We start from the raw sequence: 9,657 nt of genomic DNA on the forward strand, positions 1-9,657 counted from the left end.
ACATCAAATGAAGATCAAGCAAAGTCTCATTGCAATTATATTTTCAATTTCAATGCAAGAGTGGAAACTGATTGAGCAGATTAATTCCCTAATCTTTAATCTCAATAGCTATGGAGACAAATAGCATAATGTGCCCCAATTCTCAGGCTTCTCTTCTCTCATTTACAGCCCAGGCTCTGGAGGGAGATCTGACATTTAGCTCTTCCAATTACCATATAAAACATGATTATGGCAAACAAGAGACACTTCAGCTTGGATCCTTCCATCATAAAGTTGACTTGTTTAGTTCAATAAAACTAAAATGTGCCCTGGTGAAGTATCTCCTAGAGAAAGACTTGAATGCAGTTTCACTGTCTAATTGATAACTTCCTAAGAAGTTATTTTCATCTTTCATCTCATCCTGATGTCTGGGCCCAGAAAGGGGACCTGACCACACTTGGTCTGGGCATGACCATTTTCCCCCAAGGTCTTCCCCACAAACCCTGCAAGTCTGTATATGTACCTAAGTGGAGAACCACTCCCCCACACTCCCATTTCCCAGGGGAAATGAAGCTTAGAAAAATTACATACTGACTATTAACAGGAAACCAAATAAAACATGCATATGTTTTAAGTTTTGTCCAACTCTTTGTGACCTCGTTTGGGGTTTTTCTTGGCAAAGATACTGGAATGGTTTGTCATTTTATTCTCCACCCCATTTTACAGATAATGAAGGTTAACTGACTTATACAAGGTTTGACAACCAGTATCTGAAGCTGGTTTTGAATTCATGGAGATGAGCCTGCTTGATTCTAAGTTGCTATCTACTGCCCAAGATTTACATAACTTCATTGCAATTAAGACTTATCCCCTCCAAAGAAGGGGACCCTGAAGTCTGTTCCCAACTGGAAATGATTTAGGGACCTTGAGATATCTGAGAAATGATTCAGAATTAATCACTTGAACCAATCTCTAATTTGAACATTAATTTCATCCTTTTTGTTTTTCTCTTTTATCTAAACTGAACTTTCATCCTTCAATCTGGCTTAATAGATGAATGTGATCCTCCCCCACTCCCTTAAAATACTTCAGTTGAGTCATCATGTAAATAGAAAGATGTTTGTGGTATATTTTACCATTTTCCTCTGAGGAATTTCAAATAGATAGGAGACAGATCTGGGGGTTTGGACTGCAGCTGTTTCCTCCCATCTGACTGAGTGATGTACTTGTATAGGGCATCAGTTAGGTGAGTGTGTGTGTGTGTGTGTGTGTGTGTGTGTGTGTGTGTGACCACTAAAGACGCATGTTTTGTGTAGGGAATATAAATACATATGTAGTGGGCCTATCCGGGCATTATCCTGACACTGAAGATGTCTACTCTCCCCAAGATCAAAGAAGAATTTTTCTGGAAATGGCAAGATCTGATTTTGATTTTATTTTATTTTTTGATAAACATGTGAATTCTATGTCTGCTTATCTGCTGCCATTGCAAACACAATCAGGACAGTTGGCTAATTGATGGCCAGTTCATATATCTGGGCTCATATTCTTGGGTTTAGTCTTGGATAAAATATAATATAATAAAATAAAATAAAGCTGAACCTTAGGGCCTCTGACAAGGTAAAGGTGGAGCTGGAGGGTCAGAAAGATAGAAAAAAACAAGTGAGGCATGCAAGGACTTAACACCTGTGTAAGTGCACAATTTCTCCCAGTGATCAAGATCTCTGTGATAGCCTATGCCCCAGAACCTGGGAGAGCTCCACAGAGGCAGTCTTTAGTGGAGGTGGGAGTGGTGGAGAAAGGCTCCTTTCTGGGCAAGCTGGGAATGACAGGAATGGAAATGTCAGGCAAAGTCAATGATTTACCCAGAGTGGGGGACACAGGAATAAGGAGATCCCAGAATATCTGATTTATATTGGGGTTTATTGAGTTCTTCAGCAAGAGAGCCCCACCCACATGGGCAGAGACTGTGGTCACACCATGAAGGACAGGAATGCTTCAGGCAAAATGAGATTGGATGAGGATGTCCCCAGAGTTGACAGATTAGATTAGATACCTAAGCAACCAAACTGATTGTTGAAATAAAGAACTTTGAAGTTTCTCTGAAAAAAAGTGTCTAATAGAGGAGTTGTGAGGTGAAAAGGATGGCAAGGACATTAATTGTGAGCTAATGCTTACTTAGACCAACTAGATGGCATAGTAGAGAGACAAGATCTTGAATCAGGTGGGTCTCAGTTCAAATTAGGTCTCATATATTAGCTGTGTGATCCTGAGCAAGTCACTTTACTCTGTTGGTCTCAGTTTCCTCAACTGTAAAATGAGCTGCAAATGGAGTCTTGAAGAGTTGGCCACAACTAATCAAGCAAAATAGCAACAACAAAAATACTGAACAAAGAGATGGTGTTGTGCTCGGTTTGTGATCCTTACCAGTAACACAGGTAAAGAGTGATTGTTATGACAACAGAATGAAGATGGGTTGAAGGGCAGCATGGGGTAGAGGACTTTCTTTTTTTAAGTTTTTTATTTATTCATTTATTTCAGGTAATGGGTTTAAGTGACTTGTCCAGGGTCACACAGCTAGGTAATTATTAAGTGTCTGAGGCTGGATTTGAACTCAGGTCCTTCTGACTCCAGGACTGGTGCTATATCCGCTGTGCCACCTAACTGCCTTCAGTTGAGGATTTTCTGAGTCCAAAAGTCAACCACAGGGCTCTTGTAGGCTAACCCTGTCTGAAGTGGAAACTGAGGTCCTCATTCAGCACTACCACTGCTCCTCTTCAGTGGGCAAGAGGAAGATGGAATCCCAGTGAGCTCCCCAGCACCCACCTGTTCCAATGACAGGGCTCCCACACAGATACCTTACTCCCCCATGTCTGGGTGTTTGAGAGTCAGTGAAAGATGAGCATCTGTCCTCTCCAGGAATTTATTTTTGCTAAGTGTTCTCCAGCAGATGATAACTTTTCCTCAGGGAGAAGACAGAACACCTTGCTTTGCTGGCAGGATTAATGCAGATGGAGCCCAATGCTCCAGTTTGTCATCGGAAGGATAATTATAAAAGAGAGCCTTAGGTTCAATTTCATTTACGAAACTTGTTGTGCAATGTACTTACATCTCGAGTGTTCCAGTCAACTGTGTAAACTATAAAACTAGGAAAAAGAACAAAGAGTATTTCCTAGGATAATTCAATTAAGGAGCCATTTATTAAATACACTGCACATCTGAGTAATTCTGACCTAGTTGTTGTTCCTCCTTCACAGTGCTCCACTTTTTATTACCATGCCTAAGCTCTTGGCCAACACTCAAACCTGAGTGTTTGCTCTTCTCACTTCCACTTCTCAGTGGAAACCCTGTTTTCCTACACAACTCAATTCAAGTACCTCCTTTAGCATGATTCCCCAGCTGTTGGGGCCTTCCCCTCTACAGCTGCCTGATGCTCTGCCTACTCTGTCCATTATCTTATAGAAGTCTTTCGATTCCTTTTATGGTTTCTTCCCCATTCAAGTATAAACTTTTTTTTTTAGGATTTTGCAAGGCAATGGGGTTAAGTGGCTTGCCCAAGACCACATGGCTAGGTAATTATTAAGTGTCTGAGGCCGGAAAGTATAAACTTTTTTGAAGACAGATAAAGCTCTCTTTTAATCTGTCTCCCCAGTGCTTATGATAGTTCCTGGCACATAGTAGGCATTATATAAATACTTGATTGGCTGACTGTTGGTAAACTATGGGAATAGTCAATGTTGGAGAGTCTGGGGAAAACCAGGTACCCTATTACACTCAGTGGAATTAGGAATTGGCCAAACCATTAGGAAAAGCAACTTGGAATCTGGTGGGAAAAAGTGATTGGGGCAGTTAGGTAGCACACTAGATAGAGCACCAGCTCTGGAGTCAGGAGGACCTGAGTTCAAATTCAGAATGAGCTACTTAATCATAATTACCTAGTTGTATGATCTGGGGCAAGTCACTTAACCCCAGACTAGTTCCTAGCTTTTTCTGTTATACATTTCTCCCCTTTAGATACTTTGCAGTTTCAGTAGATCAGCTCCCTTGTTTATTCTTCACATAACCATTTCTACTTTCCATTCTTTTGCACTGACTCTGTGCCTCCTTCCCTCTTTATTTCAAAATCTAATGTTTCCCTTAAAATTCAGGACATATGTCATTTTCTTCATAGGGTACTTTCTGGGTCCTCTAATGGCTCACTCTCCTTCTTTCCTCACCATCTAAAATGAATATATGTTGTCTTCCTGACAGAATTTCTTTTTTAGGTTTCTTCAAGACAATGGGGTGCTGAAAGATTTTATAAGCTAAGCAAAAGGGGTTTTGTTTGATCCTTAGAATCAATAGGGAGTCACTGGAATTCATTGAGATGAGTCACATGATTTAGAATAATCATGTTAGCAGCTCTATGGAAGAAGAATTAGATAGAGGGTGATACAGCTTGGGAGACCAATCTGAAGGTTTTTGCCATAGTCTATAGAAAGATAATGATGGTGGACATAGAAGGAGCGAGCCATAGGGCAGGTGTTATTTAGTTAGAAACAAAATTAAAATGGAATATCACTGCATCATAAGACTCAATGAAAATGAAGAATTCAGGGAAACCCTGGAATATCTGGAAGAAGAGACATCAAGTAAAGAAGAAAGAAAACATTTTGTCCATGTTGACAACGGCTGTATACATACAAGATGTCTCAAAAGTCTTGGTGTAGTTTTAAACTTATGTTAAAAAGCTGTATTTTAAAGATAAAACAACAAAATCAAAATGGGACATTATCCTTATAAATATCAAATGAATACCCAGAAAAAAATATGAGAAATTATACCCACATCCACCAAACCCAAGTCTTCTTTTGCAGAGAAGGGGGCCTGTGGATGCAAAATAATATAGCTATCATCAGTCTTGGTTTATGTGATGGTCAGTTTTGTTGAATTTTTTTCTTTTTCTTTTTAAATATTTGCTTCACTGATATTTATGGGTCAGGGAGAAAGAGAGAGAGAGAATCAGAAATGAAGGTCATGTAAAAACAAAGCAATATAACTTGAAAAAAAGGAAGGACTTTGTAAGCTACAGAAAAAGGAAAAGTAGGTTATCTGTAAGAATACCTTGACATTGAGTGTCCAAGACAAGAAAGAAAGTCTATTCCCTTTGCACAAAGATCTTTAAGACAGGGTAGATTACAGCTGTTTGGCCAGATGGGAATGACCTTGCCCAAAGGTAAAAAGTCAGTTAGACCACTCCAGGGTCATTGAATGACTCTGCTTCTTTTCCTATTATGCTAATTTTTTCTTGAAATATTTTCTATCCTTAGCATTAATCTTTTGTAGTCAAATAAAATGTGCTCATCTAAAAGCCAGAAAGGCTGAAAGAACCCCTGGGTGTTTGAAATTAAAATTAAATCAAATCAGCTACAAAATAGAAAACTTTATGGGTACAGCAGGCAGATCATTTTTTTTCCACATTCAGGAATGTTTATAAGACCCAGAACTAAAAAGGACCTTAGAGACCATTAGGGAAAAACCAAACAAACTCAAACTTGTCCTTTTTTATATGAAGAAACTAAAAGTCAAAAAGTTTAAGTTTCCAGTCCTGGATTCTAGAAGCCTCAGGGAACTGAATGGAACTTTGAACCTGGGCTCTTGGGCACCATGACAACACATCCATTCACCTCACCACACTGTAAAGTCAAGGTCCAGTTCTCTCCCCCCCAACTCCCCCCGGAATCATTACTATTTCCATTATGACCCAGGAGCTCTCATAACACCTACTTTTTTTCTTGCTTATGAGCAATGAGTTCCTGCTCAGATCCCATTGCCTCTCTGAAGCTATTTCTTTACCTGTAAAATGGAACTGATAATTATTTCATAGGATTGAAAAGATCAAATGAGAAAATGCATATAAAGGGCTTCAAACCACATAGCACTGTTTAATATGAATTATTATTGCTATTTTTCACAAAGATCACCTATGGAACTAATGGTTCTTACATCAACAAAATAATAAACCCTCTATGAATATTCCCTTTTCTGTATTATCCCCTACCCATGCTCTGCCTCTCCCCTACTTAGGTGGCACATGAATAGAGTGCTGGGTGATAGTGGAAGTAGTTGTCCTACATTCTCAAAGATATGGCTGATCAGACCAATTTAAGACTCTACCACAGGTCAGGTACAAATAGTGGGTCAGGAACACCACATTTAGGAGTTCAAATCTGGCCTCAGACACTTACTACCTGTGTGACACTGGACAAATTACTTATCCCTGTTTGTCTCAGTTTGTGTAAAATGAGCTGGAGAAGGAATTGGTAAACCATTCTAGGTTCTTTGTCACAAAAAACACAAATAGGTCATGAAGAGTTGGACTCTTGCCGCTTTAGAATGTAAACTTTATCAAGGCAGGGGCTCTCTTTTTACCTATATCTGAATTTCTAGCAGTTTACCCAATGCTGTTTCCTTTCCTTTATCCATTGTCCAATTCCAGATATTTAAAAAAGTTTGCTGGAGATTTGGAAATTTTTTTTAATGTTCTTCAAATGTTTTCTTTTATAATAAAGCTTCAATATATGATAAAAATCCCTTTTGCTCAATAGAAATTCAATCAGTTCCCAATAGATTTGCACACACAGAGCCCCAAGATCAGAGGCAACTAAAGTTTCATCTTCCCCCATTCATTAACACATTCTAGTGCTTAACCTTTAATGTCTCTTTTCAGTTCCTTATGGGAAAGTCTGTGGGGAATAAATTCTGTGAATGAGACTTTGAGAACAGGACTGGTGACAGACTGAGACTATATCCTATGCATTGGGGAAAAAAAACACATTGATATATGAGAGATGGGATCAAGATGGTGGAGTAACAGCAAGCAAACACAAGAGCTCTCCCCCAGACCAATCCAAATGCCATTAAATAATGATTCAAAACAAATCCAAGAGTGGCAGAACCCACAAAAAGGCTAAGTGAAATAATTCTCCAGTCTAAGACAACTTGGAAGATCCAAGGGAGGGGTCTGTTGCACCAAGATTAGAAAGGGTCGCAACACAGCCTGGGCTGGCCTGAGCAAACCATCTCCAGTCATTCAGGAAAAGAATACTGGGCAACTGGATCCATGGGAGTGGAGTCTGTTTCCAGACCTCTCAGCCCAGGGATTGCCATGGATAATTGGGAAGTCATTGTGAAAACTCTGCTACACCAGAGTGAGAGTGGAACCTTTCCAATGCAGGCCTCACTGCAGCCCAGGCCCAAGAGGACCTGAACCAGCCAATAGGAAAGTACTGTATAGCTGCTTCCAGAGTGATCAGCCCATGGTAGAACTCTGCTTCTTCACTCATGCTCAGATTTTGGTCTCAATCTGGGGATTTAGGTTCAGTAAAAAGAACAGAGACACAAAACAGCTTACTGCCTGCAGTGGAGTCAGGAACCCTCTCATGGTTCCAGGGCAGAAAACGGGGCTTGTGGTTGTCTACAGACCAGAGCACAGGACAGGAAAGCAGTCATAGCCTATCATAAGACCTTGAAAGAGTTGAGAACTTACAGGTTCCTGTGGGGGGGAGGGGGGTAACCTCTGAAAACATCTGTAAAAATCCTCAAAAGGCCAGAACACCAAGCAGAGCCTCACCTTAATGAAAAATCTAAAATCAAGCCATATGTTGGGGAAATGAACAAACAAAAGAAGAAAAAAATCCTATCATAGACAATTACTTTGCTCCTATGGAGGATCAAAATACACACGCAGAACATAACTAAGTCAAAGCTCCTACATTTAAAGCCTCCAAGAAAATTATGAATTTTTCTCAGGCTGTGGAAGAGCTCAAAACAGATTTTGAAAATCAAGTAAAGAAGGTAGAGGAAAAATTGGGAAGAGAAATGAGAAAGATATGGAAAAAATCATGAAAACTAAGGCAACAGCTTGGTGAAGGAATTAAACAAAAAATATTGAAGAAAATGACATCTTGAAAACCAGTTTAGGTCAAATAGAAGAAGCAGTCCAAAAGGCAAATGAGGAGAAAAATGCCTTAAAAAGCAGAATTGGCCAGATGGAAAAGGAGATAAAAAAACACTCTGAAGAAAATATTTCCTTAAAATGTAGAATGAACTCTCTCCAGGTGTCCTCGTGTGAGTGACATCGTCTTTAAACCCCAAGTGGCAATCCCTGAAGCACCTTTGAGATGCCCAGGGAAGACAGGGCTACCTGGAAATCCAATTATTTCCTCAAGATCATGCAACTTTTGGATGATTATCCAAAATGCTTCATTGTGGGAGCAGACAACATGGGCTCCAAGCAGATGCAGCAGATCCTGATGTCCCTCGTGGGAAGGCCATAGTGCTGATGGGAAAAAACACTATGATGCACAAAGCCATTCATTGGCATCTGGAGAATAATCCTGCCCTGGAGAAACTGCTGCCTCATATCCATGGGAATGTGGGCTTTGTGTTCACCAAGGAAGATCTGACTGAGATTAGGAATATGTTTCTGGCCAATAAGGTACCAGCTGCTGCCCATGCTGGTGCCATCGCCTCATGTGATGTCACAGTGCCAGCCCAGAACACTGGTCTGGGTCCTGAGAAGACTTACTTCTTCCAGGCTTTGGGTATCACCACCAAGATTTCCAGGGGCACTATTGAAATTTTGAGTGATGTGCAGCTGATTAAGATTGGAGACAAAGTGGGCGCCAGCGAGGCCACCATGTTGAACATGCCGAATATCTCCCCATTTTCTTTTGGGCTGATCATTCAGCAGGTGTTTGACAATGACAGCATCTATAACCCTGAAGTGCTGGACATCACAGAAGAGACCTTGCACCTTCGCTTCTTAGAGGTTGTCCATAATTTTGCCAGCATTTGTCTGCAGATTGGCTACCCAACTGTTGCATCAGTGCCCCACTCTATCATCAATGGGTACAAGCAGGTCTTAGCTGTAGCTGTGGAGACTGAGTACAGTTTCCCACTTAATGAAAAGGTGAAGGCCTTTCCAGCTGACCCTTCAGCAGTGGCTGCCCCTGTGGCTGCAGCTCCAGCTGCTGCTGCACCAGCTGCTGCTGCTCCAGCCAAAGTGAAAGCCAAGGAAGAGTCGGAAGAGTCCGATGAAGATATGGAATTTGGTCTGTTTGATTAGCCCACAGGATAAAACTATTTTGCCAGTTTATTTGTGGAACAAAGAAAGAAAAATGTTCATTATCTCTGAAAAAAATAAAAATAAAATGTAGAATGGAGATAAGGGAAACTGATGACTTTGTAAGAAATCAAAAAACAATAAAACAAAACCAAAAGAATGAAAAACAAGTAGAAAAGAGATATCTCAATGGAAAAACAACTGACTGGTAAAAACAGATCTAGAAGAGATAATTTGAAAATTATTGGACTGCCTAAAATCATGATAAAAAAAAACAGTCTAGACATCCCAGGAAAATTGCCCAGATATCCTAGAAGCAAAGCATAAAATAGAAAGAGATGCCAAAATGAAAACTGCCAGGAATATTATAACTAAATTTCAGAACTCCCAAGTCAAGGAGAAAATATTACAAGCAACCAGAAAGAAACAATTCATATATTGTGGAGCTATAGTCAGGATAATGCAAGGTTTAGCAGCCTCTACATTAAGGGATAATAGGACTTGGAATATGATATTTTGGAAGGCCAAAGAGCTTGGATTAAAATCAAGAATCAACTATCCAGCAAAACCGA

General features: G+C 40.1%; 1 pseudogene; it reads left to right on the forward strand.

The window, feature by feature from the left end:
* The first annotated feature begins 8,104 nt into the window (after positions 1–8,104).
* On the forward strand, positions 8,105–9,088 carry LOC141515987 (large ribosomal subunit protein uL10 pseudogene; annotated as a pseudogene).
* The last annotated feature ends 569 nt before the right edge of the window (positions 9,089–9,657 follow it).

This window comes from Macrotis lagotis, chromosome 3, assembly GCF_037893015.1.
Source record: "Macrotis lagotis isolate mMagLag1 chromosome 3, bilby.v1.9.chrom.fasta, whole genome shotgun sequence".
Classification (NCBI taxonomy): Eukaryota; Metazoa; Chordata; class Mammalia; order Peramelemorphia; family Peramelidae; genus Macrotis; species Macrotis lagotis.